The following is a 17,066-nucleotide window of genomic DNA, read 5'->3' as shown; positions in this document are numbered from 1 at the left end:
GGAGGGAGAGAGAGCGAGAGAGAGAGCACAAGAGAGAGCGAGAGAGAGAGAGAGAGAGAAAGAGAAAGGGGGCATGGTTGTATGGAGCCCTCTGGGAAGGGAAAGACAGTGCAGGAGGAATTTGACGTCAGAGAAGAGAGAGCGCGGTTGTTTTATCACTGCATGGTGGAGGAGGAATGCAGGGATGAAGAGATCAGGGGACAGATGAGAGAGAAAAAAGAATGACCAGCACCAAATGATAGAAATGGGTCAGTGTTATAAAAGATGTATAGGCTACTGTTGAGTTTATTGTAGATCTACTGAGTAAAATATGAATCAATATTTCTTTACATTCCAGTGAGAAAATGTAAAGTAACACTCCACTACAGCAGCTGTTAAATGTACTATAAACCTAAGTGTGTTATTAGTGTTATAAAACGACCTTGCATTCCTCTTTAAATATGTATATAAGGTTATATGGCATGTAATTCAACTTTCCCACTCGCCAGGACTCTTTGTATCATACAATCCTGCTAGACATTTCTCCTCTTGGATACGCACTTATGGATGGCTATGGCATTGCTGGGCCTCAAACTCACAACCTCCTGTTGGGGTGACAGCTTAATCCACCGTAACACTCAGGAACACATGGAGCAACTCAAATTTTGTGTCTACAAATGTTTAATACACTGCAGAAAATATTTGTTGTTTAAAGCGTGGCATAGTCTCGTGAGGTGCAACTGTCTAATAATTCATCCCAACATCAGGAGATTGTGAGTTTGAATCCCAGCAATACCATAGCTGTTAATATCTGGAAGCCCAAGAGGAAAATATGCCAGATGGGACTGTGTGATAGAAGGAGCACCCGCTAGTAAGGAAACTAAGTAAAACAACTCGAATTCAGTTTTGTTTATCTACCTGAGATGCAGACCTGGACACAGTAGCTGGGAGAATTTTTGACTCAACCAAGAAGTTTGAGTTGTGTGAACTCTGGTGTCCTCAAGTTGAGTCAACTCAAGAAAAGCCATGTAATCAGTTACTACAACATTTGAGCAGACTTCTCATTTTTTAGTTTTATTCAGTTTAACTTGTACACATCGTTCTCTTCTATGCTGGATATTTTTTCCATTGAAAAAGTCAGAGCAGCTGCTGTCACATTTCCATGGCAGACTGGTTCTGAACAGATTATTGTCATGTTAAAGCGACGTATGCATTAGTTAGTTGTTACTTGCAACCAAATTTAGTAAAAGGATAGTTGGAAAATAACTAGTGTTAACTAAGGACTTAGTAAAGACTTTACACCAAACTTAAGTATAAACCTACGCAAACCTGGTGCAGGTCCAGGATCAGGACTGAGAACCAGTGCTCTAGTGTAATACCTTAGATTAGCTTCAGCCAAGACATGTTCAATAAAAGATGGAATCAACATGCGTTTCTCTGACTGCAGCAAAGCTTCTGACTATGTTGACCATGTAAAATTATGGAATGTCTTCAAGAAAATGGGAATACAAGAGCATCTCATTGTTTTAATGAGGAACCTCCCTGACCGACAAGCCGCAGTCATGACATAAAAAATGGACAAACATGCTGTTTTAACATTGGTAAAGTAGTAAGACAAGGCTGCATACTATCAGCATACTTGTTTAACCTGTATGCTGAACATATGATGAGAGAAGCAGGACTGCAGGAAGGTGATCGAGGAATTAAGAATGGTAGAAGAAATTAACCTTGACACAACACTAACACTGGAAAATCAGGAAGGTTTAAAGAACAGAGTGAGAAGATGCGAAGAAATGCAAAAGCTTTGACAACAGGAGAGACGACTAACTTTACCATTGCTGGCGAAAATCTAAAAGTGGTGGACAGCTTTTGCTTACTTGGACTGATTGTTAACAACAAAGGATCTAGCAATCAAGGAATATGACACAATGGCACCCGGGAAAACCAGGCATGAAAAGACTGAAAAAGCCTGAAAAGATCTTCAGATGTAATTATTTGTCTCTACAAACAAAGATCTGAATTGTCCATGCTGTGTTCTTTTCGGTGGTTCTTTAAGGATTAGAAAGCTGGACCGTTAAAAAACAGGACAGAAAAATACTGACGCTTTTGAGCTTTGGTGCTGGAGATGACTTTTGAGAGTACAATTTGATGGCAAAGACAATTGGATCCTTGACCTAATCAAGCCTAGATAACCAGACTAAAGCCTTCCTACTTTGGACATATTATGAGAAGAATCAAATTCTTGGAAAAGACTTTTATGCTTGGCACTGCTCAGGGTAAAAGAGGACAATCAGCAACAAAATGGATGGACACAATCAGAGACGCCATGAACAAGCCATTTGGAGGCCTAAAGGCCCAAACAGAAGATTCTGGAGAAACACTGTCCATGTGGCCAGCAAGAGTCGGAACGAGCTTGACAGCACTAAATAAATAAGGAATAAATAAATAAACTGCATGCTTACATCATCACATGCATGCCTCAAACCGCGTTGAGCTGTTAGGTAATGTCAAATTGACTTGGTGGTCTGTAACACTGTGGGTCGGTTTTCTGGACTGGGATTAAGCCTAGACTACCTAGAATGGACCAGCATTCTGACTGAAGATGCTCCATTGTAATAATTGTGTATTTTGTACAACCACATCAGCAATACAGAAAGATTAATGAAGCTTTGAATAACAAACATGCCTTTTTTGCATGCATTTCCAAGAAGTAAGAAAACTGCGTAAATTAGATTTCTCACAAAACCATTGCTTTAATAATTCAGACAGTGTCATAAAAACCAGGCCATCAAAACCTGCAGAGAGTTTAGTTAATTTTGCACCATTAAGCCAAGAAACACTACATGATAGTGTTTTTTACTGATTGATATAAAGAGAATATTTGTGGAAAGAGATGTACTAATGGAAAAGAATATTGAGCTACATAAAAAGGCTTCTGTGCTGATGACGCATGTATTATATGAAGTGCAGCAAACAACTCACTAAATATTACTTAGAGCCAAGTATGAAAAGACTCTTGTACATTTTAACAAATCGTCCTGTTATAGAAACAAGGTGTCAGCCGAAATGTGTTATTAATCCAAGTGCGATGATAGTGTTATAAAACTAACTTGCATTCTTCTTTAAGATTATCATCTTCTTCAAGAGATCATCATTCAGAAGCCTAAAGACCCAAACAGACGATTCAGAATAAGTCGGATCCAACTTGACAGCACTAAAGATACCCAAGATTAAAGAAATGCATGATGTGCTATTGACATTATTCAAAAATAGCTTCAGAATAATTACAGAAAAAGCAGCCTTAAGCTCACACATATGTGCAGCAGAGGGGGGTGGGGTTGCCTTTTGGATCTTGATATCGATAGTGTTTTTTCTGAATATTATTATTACTATCATTATTATTAAGGACTCTTTATACATGAATTATTCTTATTTTCGCACTGAGAGTGATACTATTTGATCTTTTCTCTAGTTTTGCCATAAACCATTCCTTGAAATAATTTAATTCAATTTATGTGAATTTCTAGTGCATACTGAAATCTGTGCTGTCAATTTATACCTGAAACCTCTCCCCATCCAAAAATTGATCTGTTATGTTTTGCAGGTGCAGGTTTATCTAAAATAACCTGTGTTCTTGTAACAAACTAGAGTAACTTGGATCACATTACAGTAACTGCCTTAAAAAAATTTCTTTACTTGCACCACTCCTATGTCATACATGTGATGAGTGAATGACTTTTGCGGCTGCATGCACAGAAAGCACCGCAATCTTGATTAGCAATCTGTCGAATCATGCTAATATAAAACTGATGTTTAAAGATCCCATGCTAAAGAAGGGAAAGCTTCAACCTCACCTAAACAGATTACATTTTCATTTACATTCACTTTACATTTAAGTTTTTTAACATTTCTACTGGCTAGTTTCTGACAATATTAACAGGCTTTTAAATTATGTTTACTGTGATTGGCTTTTTCTTTCTAAGTGACCATGTACTTTGTTCTGTTTTTCAACATTTATTAATTTTATTTATATGCCATGCTTTACATTGGCTGTTGTGACAAAGCATCTTCACAGAAAATCTGGGTCTAAGCCCCAAATGAGCAAGCTAAGAGTCTCAATGGCAAAGAGAAACTACCCAAGAGCAGGAGGAAGAAAAACTGGAAGGAACCAAGAAGAGGAATCCATCCTCCTCTGGTCAACACCAGAGAGCAAAACAATCATACAACAATTTTTCAACATTTTATGGTAGAGATTTATACGGGTTTGAAAGAGTAACTGTAAATGTAAATTAATTCGATTACTTTTCCAGGAAGTAATAAGTTTGAGGAAAGTAATTCACTGGATTACTTTTTTTCAGTAACTACCCCAACACTGTGTTCACTGTGTCCATTCACATGATAATAGTATAATTTAAAAATTGATATTTTTATCAGCTGCTATGGTGAGAGTCAACATTAACCAATCACAAAGCTGTTCCTGTGAATGTGTTATAATATGAAAAGCTTCCGTTCTTAACAGCGAAACATTGTTAACTATGTAGGAACTTGATTTAATAATAACGTTATTGATATTGCTGAGGTTGACTGGCTGTGGTGCAATGCCACAGCTGTCCATGGACAAACATTCAAGAGGGCATGATCTTGCTGGGTGGGTAGGCTGGTCCTCACTCTCCTCTCATCACTCAGCATAATGCTAGCCAACACAGGTGTCTGTTAGCTGATGTGACAGAATTAGCAGTTAGTGTTTTCCTACAAATGTGTTGAGCTGTTCACTGACATTAGCAGAAGTTGGAAAAGATGCATTGGATGTCTTGGGGGAAAAGTACATAGCCTTCACCTTCCCGGATTGGTAGCATCATGTGATTAGGGAAGACATAGCTGATGGGTGGAATGGAACATGACTAAATTGGGGAGAGAACTGGGTAAAAATCCAAAACAAAAAAACTGTAGAAGACTGTGACGTATTTGACAAGGACAACAATCCTAAGAAAACCTCCAAATTCACTCAAAAATGATTCACTGACCACAGAGTCATGTTTTTGCAGAGGCCATCCAAGTACCCACTGAAGGTCTGAGCTGAACAGGAGTAGAGTCCACATGTGAGGAGTAAGATTTGAAAAGATTTTATGTAGAGGAGATGTGCATGTTCTCATTATATAGAAGATCAATAAAGAAAATAAAAAAATAAATAAATAAAATTAAAATTGATAATATAAAATAATTCAAAGAACAAAAACAAGTAGACACAAAAAATTACTTCTCAAAAACATGTCATATGGCTTTTCCCTCCACACAAAGTGAGGGGGAGGTTTAAGTGGCAAAACTTTCTCCAAAGATCACAGCTGGACAGCTGCCGAGGTTGGCTGCATGCTGAGTTTACCAAGTCTCCAAAAATACAATTAGACATCACTTCCATGCCTGCAAACTGCTTGGAAAATATAAAATAAAGGTGCCAAAAAGAGTTTTTTTTTATAGCCATGTCATACAACAGGGTCATGTAAACCTGGAATCCAATCCTGGATGGTTAAAAATCCTGAACAGTGGTGATTTCCCTGCTCAAACACACGATTCAGCTCATCAGTTAATTGGCAGGGTTAGCTGGTGGCCCCCAGATACCCATCCCTGCCATGGAAGAACCGTTTTTGGTTCCCTAAGGAACAGTACAGTTCCTTCACTGATTGTACTTTTAAAAAACACTCAATTGACACCAGTGGACTGAAAAGTTTGGTAACAATTTCTATGAATGTCACGTTTGTAAGCGTCTATTAAACACATTTATAACATGTTATAATGCATTCATACGGCATTATAAACATGATTATAAACATTTATAAAAATGAATTACACTTTATAGCCATGTTTATTATACATTATGAATTGTTAATATAATGCATTATAAGTAGTGTTGATAACATGTTATACTGTCAGTGCCAAAGAAGTCAGTCCCAGCTTGGAGAACGTAAAGTAAAGACAAATACCAAACTAACGGTGGCGTACATTACCTTTCCCACATTGGGTGAAACACTGATGGCAGCACTAGTTTAAAATCTGACATTTGAAGCCTGTAATGTGCTGTACTTTGTACGTTGAAGTGTTTCAGTAAATACTTCAACTTGTAGCCTCATCCTTAACACTGGAGGAGACTTTAGTACAGTATGCTTCACTTTACTTAAAGCGGACAAATACGACTTATGAGCTCTTATAATTTGTTATGATCAGTACTTATAATGTATTATGTTAACAATTCATAATGCATAATAAGCATGGCTATAACGTGTAATGTATTTTTATAAATATTTATAGCCATATTTATAATGCCTTATGAAAAATAGGCATGTTATAACAGGCATGTTATAACATGTTATGAATGTATTTATAGATGCTTACAAAGGTGTTACCAAAAGTTCTTTAGGTAACCTAAAGTGATTCTTTTCTGCCTTATTCCCAAGAATTATTTTTGGCACATTAATTTTCAAAAATAAAGAGTGAACCACAAACATAAGCAGCTGGAGTTTGTTAAACGTCACTGGATCAGATGAGCGAAACATATATATATATATATTTTTGGGTTTGCATTTTGTGTAAAAAGAATCATGGTCATGATGAAAATAACCCTATGGTGAAGTATGGTGGTGGATGTCTGGAAGTTGCAGGCCTGATTTAATTCCACTGGTCCTGGGGATCTTGTTAGGATGCATGCCATCATCAAAATCTGCTTGTTTCTAAGGCTCCGAGTGGTGCAACACCACAGCCGTTCATGGATGGGAGTCCAAAAAGTCATAATCTCTCTGGGTCACATCACTCAGCATGATGCTAGCCACCATGGGCATCTGGTAGCTGACGTAACAGTATTAGCAGTTTGTGCTCTCCTCCAAATTTGTTGAGCTGTCCAGTGACATTGCAATAGTTGGATAATTCCCATGTTGGAGGAAGCATATGCCAGCCTTCACCTACCCAGCTTGGTAGAGGGAAGACCTAAGATGTGGATGACCGGGACATGTTATACAAGGACAGCAATCCAAAGCAAACCTCCAAATTCATACAGAATGATTCATCTACTACAGAATCAGGCTTTTGCAGAGGCCATCCAAGTACCCTGCTGCAAGCCTGAGCTGAACAGGAGAGAGTCCACGTGTGAGGACCAAGAAGGCTATGAAGAGATTTTGTGTGGAGGAGATGCACGTGTTCTCATTATGTGAGAAAACTCAATGCTGTCATCTTGGCAAAGAGAGTGAACAAAGTGCAGTAGTTCAATAATTATGATGTTTTTTCCTTTGAATCATTATATTTCACTAAAAGGGAGACTTTCAAGATCGTAGTATTTTTCCTCATATTTCTTTCATATTTACCTTATATTTAGGACACTATTGGTTTTAATTTTAAAAAGTCAGTTCAATTGGTAGTCAGTATAATCTGTTTTTAGATATGCAGGAGAATTCAAAACATTCAGAGCACAGACGCAGCAGCAGCAGTCGTCTACATAATTTTATGAACATTAATGAATGAAAGAAACGTGAATTGGCGTTGGTGGCAGAGCGAGTTACTTGAGGTCAGTGTGTTTGACAGGAAAGGTAACATTCTGAATTAAAGCCCCTGAATGCAGCTGAATTCCAGCAGAAGTCAATAGTGCTTTTCATTTATAAGCCACAATGCTGGACACTTGAAAAAGACCTTCTCTCAGCTGTGCACATAAACAGATCTTAGGGTACACACACCTCTGCTTAAACATTCAGCATGTTTGGCGTGAATGAATGTGCTTTCACTGCTGTGAAGCCACCCCAGAGAAAGCGAGAGTGATGGTCTCTATTCAGTCTGCGTATGGAGAATCGGAAGTGACGGCAGGGGAGCTGACAAAGACGGAGAGCATGACTTGTGTTTAGGCAGGGCGGATGAGTGTGAGAGTGAGAAAGAGAGCGAGAGGGAGTAGGCAGGAGAGAAAGCGAGTGAGAACAATAAGAAAACATTCAATGGCTTCTGTCAAGGCATACAAGAGCAGTCTGAAAGCTTGTCGCTCAGTTGCTGTCAGAGGCGTGACTGCACGTCTCTTTCTAATAATGCTCCGCGTGCGTTATTGGGGACAGTGGTGCATCAAACTGCTCCAAATACACAGATCTGAGATCAGCATGTTCCAATTTTTACTCGCTATTACGCTGTCTCTAAGACCACGTAAGCACTGTCTGGGATGAAGCAGTAGCTGCACTAAACTTTTGATCTGCACTTTTTGAACTTCCTAGTCAGAGACCATCATTACTTCTGTAATTCCTTCACCACGTTCAAATGCATTTACTCTTTTACGATTGTGTCCTGAGTTACCTGGTAATTACATACCTCTTCTCCATCACTGCACACTTTAGAATTAGGCAGAGTCAATAAAAGAATGTTCTTTGTCCATGTAGAGAGCAACCGACCTTTGTATGCACCTTTCATGCACAATTATATCCTTTCGTAATTGCTGTTGTCTGATTGAACAGGCTTTATAGAACATTTTCAAAATTCCTTTCAACCTAATGGGAAACTGTAGCTTTTTTTATTTAATACTTTTACAAAGTAGCTATAAAAAGCCATTTCCGCCTTTTTTTGGTGTCCCTCAGTGAACAATGCCTTTTTTCTTCAATAACTTCGATTCAATTGTTACTCTTTATTTTAATAATTTTCTACAGAACACATATGGAATTATGTAGTAAACAAAAAAGTGATTGAGAGAATGCCAATGAATGCCAGTGTGCAAAGCTATCATCAAAGCGAAAGGTGGCTACTTTGGACCTAAATTATGAAACATACTCTGGTTTGTTTAACATTTTCTGTTTACTACACAGTTTTTTTTTGTTTACTTTTGACTTGAACTGTATTTTGAGAATGATTTACAAAACTGGAAGCAAAGTAGATTTTCATCTTCACAGATGAACCAGCAAGTCAACATGAGAAGAAACATATATTACCTACCATGCTTACATGATTTTTAAAATGCAACATATACTGTTTTTCATTGCAAGGGCTCAATTATAAAAATGTGTTTATTGTGTATAAGTGCTGTATTGTGGCAATTGTATGTAAAGTTTACATGTCAGAAAAGCTGTAGTTCTGTTGCTGCTGTCCATTTTATGTTGGCACGACCATCATTGTGGAGAAGTGTGAATGCTTTTCACAGCAGGGGGTTCTCACCCCTCCCTTTCACCCCTCATTGATGGCTAGCAGCTCAATACAGAGTCACTATATTTCAAAGAGTTATCTTTTAATTGATTGTATTAATTACAAAACATATAAGTCAATTCATATTCCTACCAAGCTGGATTATGGCGTTGTAGTAAATCAAAACTAGCTAGTAAGACCACCATGCTAATGTTACACAACAAAAAAAATCCAGTTCTTTGTTACAAAATTGCTACAATGCATACAAACTAAAATGTTGTGTTAAATAACATCACACTAAATTGTGTTACCCATTTTAACACTTTTTGTTTGATATTGTTTTCTTATTTTGCACATTCTGTGTTAAAAGTAAGTCAAATTGTGTTATCCATAACTGGTCATAGAAATATTTCAATATATTTTGCATTAAAAGTAAACAACGAACACACTGATGTGTCTAGTTAGAGAGAGAATGTGTTGTTTTAACACATCTGTTTTAAGAGTGTACAAAATAAATATGCAAAAATACTAAACATAGTGCAAGTCTAATTTGAAATTTATAAGACACGTTTTTGATGATGTCACTTAGACCTGACACATCACCAAGCACTTTCATTACTCTTGACCTCTTGTAAGTAAGCGAAAACCTGTGAGAATAGGAATATATTATAATTGATTTTTATATTGTTTGAATGTATACTTACCTGTAGTGAGTTCAGGTGAACCCATTTTCCTGAGGTCCTGGGAGGATCCACCATGGCCCATGGGAAGGGTAGAGCCTGTATATGTATACACACTATATTAGCAATGTGAGTAATGGATAAATTAATGTACATGTTGGAATTGATGATGTATTTGTCCTGTATTGTGTATCTGTTGCCCCTTTTTCTTTAGAGTTGGTATTGTCCTGACCAGGTGGGGAGGGGCTACCAGGTTAAGAAAGGGAAATTCATAGTACAAGAGAGAGCCATACACACAGAGAGAGGGGGCAGAGCTGTTGCCCTGTAAAAGTTCTGACCTACAGGCCGTGGATAGCTAGAGTTCCATCAGTGGATTTGTTCTAACCTGTCAAGTTCTTTTAACCCTTTTGTTTTTGTTGCTTTAATGTTTTTTTTTTTTTTTTTTTCCTGGAGTGATTTAAATAATGTGTGCAAGTCGTTAAAAAAAGGAGAGCACTTGGGGGAATTCTGACCTGAAGTCATCTTTGTTTGTGCATTACTTGTGACAAAATTTCGCACCCCACCTCCTCCCCTTTCTCCTCCACCTTGTCCACGCCTGCACTTGATCTTTAATATTGGGGGGTCGGCCTTCTCGTGACCCACAGAAGCCGTACTGAACTAACCCTAGCCCAAAATTCCTCAGAGTTCCCCTCCTCTCATTATCTCACGTACCAAGGAGTGGTCTGCATTCACAAAATGCAATTTATTTGATGTCGACATATGTTATGTTGGTAAATCAAACAGCTCCCTTGGTTCGTTTTTTTTGAGTGCAGGAAGTGCATCTCTATGAGGAAGGTTGAGGTCCATGGGTTTATAAGACAGAAATCAATTTGTCACCCATGTGGCTCATTGAGATTCTGCTGAGAATGAATTCATACCATTATCACAATGCCAGTCAACCCAGGTGGGTTACAGAGAAACAAGGCTTCAAAGGGAGCGTAACAGTAATGGGTTGGTCTTTTACAGTGGACAGTTTTTACAGTTTACAGGCTCACTTTCTGAAGCATAGTGCATTACTGGAAAACACTCCAGTGGCCTTTAAAACAGCCCGTAGGGCATTACAACCAATCCATGAGTGACGTAAGTATGAATCAGCCCCGAACTTGTGGTAAGAGTGTGAAGTTGCATTTTATGGCTGCAAAGCAATCAATGACTGATTATGATCCTCTGAGCCATGAAAACTCCCTGAGCCAGTTCTAATTACACAAATGCACCTTCGGCTGTTAGGCCTGGTTATTACTTCAGACTCAAAGCTTGTACACGCAACTAATACTCTCACAATTATTATGCAAATATTAATACTCATGAGACTCATCAACATCGAAAGGTGTGTTAAAGCAGAATTCCCTTTATGAACACTCATCAGTACATTAACCCTTTCAAGCTGTGTGTCTTTCTGCCTTTTAATTTAATCTTCTTTAATAATGTGCTGTGATGTGTTAAGAGCTTGTTCGAACAAAGCTGAAAATCTATATAATTTTATTTTGTTGGAGTTGCAAACTGTCATTTTGAGTGAGAAAACACATGAATAAGGATACACTTCACACTTCAGTGGCCTTTTATTGTTGTTCTGATGAAACAAATCAATAATAATCCCTTAGCAATCTGAATTCTTTTCTGAAAGTGTGTCTCAAAGGCAGCATGGCTCTTTTTAACATAGTGGTATAAAACATGGTATCAGACAGACATCTCCAGTTCTAAGTGCTGATATATTTTACTATGGTCAACGTGAGGCATGCGCACATTCTTACTACTCTGTATGGATCACCAAAGGCATATTAAGTAAGGGTAAACTCTGATGAGTTGCAAATACACTATATGGCTAAAAGTATGTTGACATCTGATCATGACACCTATATGAGCTTGTTGAACATCCCATGGACTTTAACATGGAGTTGTCTTTGTATGCTGTTGCATTGACATTACACTTCATCAAAGCCCCAGACCACTGTTCCAGAGTCCAGCAGCAGCATGCTTTTTACACCTCCAGCAGACGCATGGCATTGCGTATAGTGATCTTAGGCTTGTGTGTAGCTGCTCGAACATGGAAACCCATTTCATGAAGCTCTTGACACACAGTTCTTCTGCCGATGTTGCTTCCGGAAGCAGTTTGGAACTCTGTAATGAGTGGTGCAACAGAGGATAGGCGTTTTTTTAACATGCTTTGGCATTAGGAGCCCCGGATCTGTGAGTTTGTGTAGTCTACTGCTTCAAGGCAGAGCTGTTGTTGTTCCTAGGCACTTCCATTTCACAATAATGGCACTTACAGTTGACTGGGACAGGACAGAAATTTCATGAACTGACTTGTGGCAAAGGTGGCATCCCATGACAGCGCCACGTTTAAAGTCACTGACATCATCAGCACGACCCACTCTACTGCAAATTTTTGTCAGTGAAAATTGCGAGGCTGTGTGCTTGATTTTATACACCTGTTAGCAATAGGTGAAGCGGAAACACCTAAACTCAATAATAACAAGGGGTGTCCACATAGTTTTGGCTATATAGTGTATTTGTGTCTATAACATTCATCAACAGAAAGGCATGTGTGGAGGCACTTTATATGAATGTGCAATGACTTTTTTGAACACACATCAATGGGCCTCAGTCACCGATATCTTTTTCTTGAGAAGGTCCTAAGAAAAAGTTTACGTCAGATTCATGACGTGTTCTTAAACTTCAGTGTTCGCCCCTTTGTGCTCTTGAGTGCGTGTAGATTCTGTTCTTACCTAAGAACAAATCCCGCACAAGAAAACATTGGCGTAAGTCAGAATCTTCGTAAAAAACTGCGTAAGTGCATTTTAAGAAGAAATTTCTTACTAAGAACATTTGCTGAATGAGGCCCACTTTGAGTACGGTGCATTAAAAACAAGCTAAATAATTAATGCAGGAAAAAAACTGTGAGAAGGAAGAAAGATGAGGGAGGGTAGAGCAGGAAATAGCAAGGGGCTGGAGAGAGTAGGGCAGAGAAAAGAGAGAAGAGAGAGAGAGAGACATCATTATTGTATCACAGGCACACCTCTGGAGACAGCAATGAGAGAGTAAGAGAGGGAGGAAAATAGAGAGACAGGGTGGGAGAGGAAGAAGAAGTAGGAGAGAGACAGGCAGAGGGGAATAGATGGAGGGAGAGAGAGAAACAGGAAGAGGGGAGAGAGCTGGTGCGTGTAGACGGAGAGAGCGAGAGTATGAAGGGACAGCAGGAGGGTATTGCATTTGATTATGGTTTTGCATCATTAGCGGCGCTGGGACTTCTCGTCATTTTGATCCCCACTGCCACTCTCCCCAACTCAGGAAGCAGAACAAAGGGGCGGGACCACACGTTGCCATGGAGACGCACACTGTCTGTTTACGCACTAACAAAAAGGGTCATTTATTAGTCATCAGAGATTTGTCTCCACCAGTATCTTCACAAGATAACTGTAATGAGACTCGGGAGCAGAGCCTTTTAAGGGCCCATATCCTACTTATAATATTTGTGTGGGTTTATGTACTGAAAACAGTTGTAATTCATGTTTGCTTGACTATTTTCCAACTTCTCTTTGTGTCTCAGAATTAAACAGACCGTTTTTGTTTTCAGGCCATAAAGACTGATATATGTAAATGACAAAATCACTATTTTGTGTTTGTCCTGCTCCTTGCTTGTTAGTTGTACTGTGTTTTCACATTCTGGTTTAGGTATTTATTCTTCGTATTTTGGACTTTGTTCAGTTTTCTTTTTGTTTGTGCTTTGTTTTGTAGTTTCCGCAGATTCTTAGATAGTTTTCTTATTTAGCTTCTCCTTTGTTTCTGTTTTTTTCTTGCCACCTTCATCATGGACACCAACAGAACTCCCAGCTCACACTTGCATCCTTGTTCCTTGTCTCCTTCATCTCCCACCACGTTACAGCAGAATAGGCACTTATATGTAAACACATTGGTTTTATATCACAAAAACAATGAATTAAAAACTAGCAGTCGTAGCAGATGAATTTCTACACATGGACTGTATGGACTAGGGGAATAAATGATACATTTGGAAACTTTAACAATATTTACATACCACAAAACTGTGCAAATGTAAGAGACCACCCTTTATTTATTTAATTTACATTCAAAATGGCCGTTTATACTGCATCATGAGATACACAGTACTTTTATCCCATGATGCAGTATAAAGCATCAGCATTGATCTTTGAGAGAAAGAAAAAAATCAAGCTCCATTTTTGCTTTAGATCTAAAAGAATCCACAGGTGTTTCTGTACGTTCTTCCACTGTGAAGACAACTCAACGCTATAAAAAGAACAAAATTTGCAAATCAAGCGAAGTTGTTCTCAAAACAATGAACTGACCACCGCAGACCTCAAAGTCATTGAGTGTGTTTGAGATGATTTGGATTGTGAGAAGCAAAAAATTGCAAGCAAATTCACAGACCGAACTTTGGAGGTGTGGAAAAATATCCCTGCAGATTTCTTTGAAATTTTCTCAAAATAATGTAAGCTGTAATAAAGGCAAAAGGTGGACACCCTACATCCTGAAAACTAGTACTGTTTTTAGTTTTCAAGTCCTCTATTTCATTTTCTATTAAATGTATTGTCACTTACATTAAAAATTAAGTACAACCCCAATTCCAAAAAAGTTGGGACGCTGTATAACATGTAAATAATTGTAAATAAAAACAGAATGCAGTGATTTGCAAATCTCATCAACCCACATTTCATGAAAAGCACCGATCAGGCATAACATTATGACCATCTCCTTGTTTCTATGCTCATTGTTCATTTAATCAGCTCCACTTACTATATAGGTGCACTTTGTAGTTCTACAATTACAGACTGTAGTCCATCTGTTTCTCTGCATACTTTGTTAGCCCCCTTTTACCCTGTTCTTCAGTGGTCAGGACCCCCATGGACCCTCACAGAGCAGGTACTATTTAGGGTGGTGGATCTTTCTCAGCACTGCAATAACACTGATGTGGTGGTGGTGTGTTAGTGTGTGTTGTGCTGGTACGAGTGGATCAGACACAGCAGTGCTGCTGGAGTTTTTAAACACCTCAGTGTCACTGCTGGACAGAGAATAGTCCACCAACCTAAAATATCCAGCCAACAGCGTCCTGTGACCATGGATGAAGGACTAGAGGATGACCAACACAAACTGTGCAGCAGCAAATGAGCTATCGTCTCTGACTAAGTGGACACAGTGTTTAAAAACTCCAGCAGCACTGCTGTGTCTGATCCACTCGTACCAGCACAACACACACTAACACACCACCACCACCAAGTCAATGTTATTGCAGTGCTGAGGATGATCCACCACCCAAATAGTACCTGCTCTGTGAGGCTCCATGGGGGTCCTGACCACTGAAGAACAGGGTTAAAGGGGGCTAACAAAGTATGCAGAGAAACAGATGGACTACAGTCTGTAATTGTAGAACTACAAAGTGCACCTATATAGTAAGTGGAGCTGATAAAATGGACAATGAGCATAGAAACAAGGAGGTGGTCATAATGTTATGCGTGATCAGTGTATATTAACTCATTTAGAACTTGATTGCAGTATCGCGTCTCAAAAAAGTTGGGACAGGGCCATGTCTACCATGGTGTAGCATCCCCTCTTCTTTTAACAACAGTCTGTAAACATCTGGAAAGTGAGGAGACCAATTGCTGGAGTTTTGGGAGAGGAATGTTGTCCCATTCTTGTCTGATGTAGGATTCTAGCTGCTCAACAGTCCTGGGTCTTCTTTGCCAGATCGTTTCATGATGCACCAAATGTTTTCTATTGGTAAAAGGTCTGGACTGCAGGCAGGCCAGTTCAGCACTCGGACTCTTCTTCAGCGAAGCCATGCTCTTGTGATGGATGCAGTATGTGATTTAGCCTTGTCTTGCTGAAATATGCAAGGCCTTCCCTGAAAGAGACGTTGTCTGGATGGGAACATATGTTGTTCTAAAACCTCTATTTACTGTTCAGCATTGATAGTGACTTTCCAGATGTGTAAGCTGCCCATGCCATAGCCACTAATGCAGCCCCATACCATCAGAGATGCAGGCTTTTGAACTGTGTGCTGGTAACAAGCTGGATGGTCCCTCTCCTCTTGAGTCCACAGGACACGCTGTCTGTGGTTTCCAAAAAGAATTTAAAATTTTGATTCATCTGACTACAGAACAGTTTTCTATTTTGCCTCAGTCCATTTTAAATGAGCTTTGGCCCAGAGAAGATGGCAGCATTTGCATTTGTGGATTGCACAGCGAACTGTTTTCACAGACAATGATTTCTAAAAGTGTTCCTGAGCCCATGCAGTGATTTCCAGTACAGAATCATGCCTGTATTCAATGCAGTGCTGCCTAAGATCATGAACATCCAATATTGACCATCAGCCTTGTCCCTTGCATACAGGGATTTCTCCAGATTCTCAGAATCTTTTGATGATATTATATATTGTAAATGGCCTGATATCCAAAGTCTTCGCAATTTTACATTGAGGAACATTTTTCTGAAAAGACTCTGCCTCTCTAGAATGCTCTTTTTATACCCAGTGCTGTGGGGTAGTTCCTTCTGCTGTTTTTTATTAGTACCATTTACTTTTCCAGCCTTTTGTTGCCCCTGCCCCAACTTTTTTGAGATGTGTTGCTGCCTCAAGTTCTTAATGAGTTAATGTTTTTCATGAAAAGGTCAAATGTCTCACTTTCAACATCTGATATGTGTTTAATGTTCTAGTGTGAATAAAATATGGGTCTATGAGATTTGCATCATTGCATTCTGTTTTACGTAAATAAGGGGGTACATATAGCAACCCTGTTAGTTCAGATCAAGTGCAAGTTGAGTGACTGCCTGTCCAGTGTTGCAAAATAGATGAAAAACAGGGTGAGGAGAAGAGAGAAATCCTCTACTGGGTTGAATCCAAACACGGCAAACCTCTTCAGCAGACTCTGTAGTCTACCTCAGCTTGTTAAAGGCAGACATAAAAACCTTAGAGTGATGCTCGCCTCTGGCATAAGCTTTCATTCACCTAGTCTGCTTTCGTACACTTGAGAAAGCAAAGCCACAAGAGCAGACTATGCAGAAGATCTGGCAGCGAAAAAATGTATGAGCTATGAGAACAATGCCAAGATTTTGGCAAGTGTTGACAAGCGTGAGACTTTGTTTGTTTCTTTCACAGAGCCTTCTAATGATGGATTTCCACCTGTTTTGCAAAGTCATATGACTGCTTATTCACTGCTTTTGGATCAGATACACATTGGAAAACAATTAGATAATAAATGATGGATT

Source organism: Colossoma macropomum, unplaced genomic scaffold, assembly GCF_904425465.1.
Source record: "Colossoma macropomum unplaced genomic scaffold, Colossoma_macropomum, whole genome shotgun sequence".
Taxonomy (NCBI): domain Eukaryota; kingdom Metazoa; phylum Chordata; class Actinopteri; order Characiformes; family Serrasalmidae; genus Colossoma; species Colossoma macropomum.
This window is presented reverse-complemented; position numbering follows the sequence as displayed.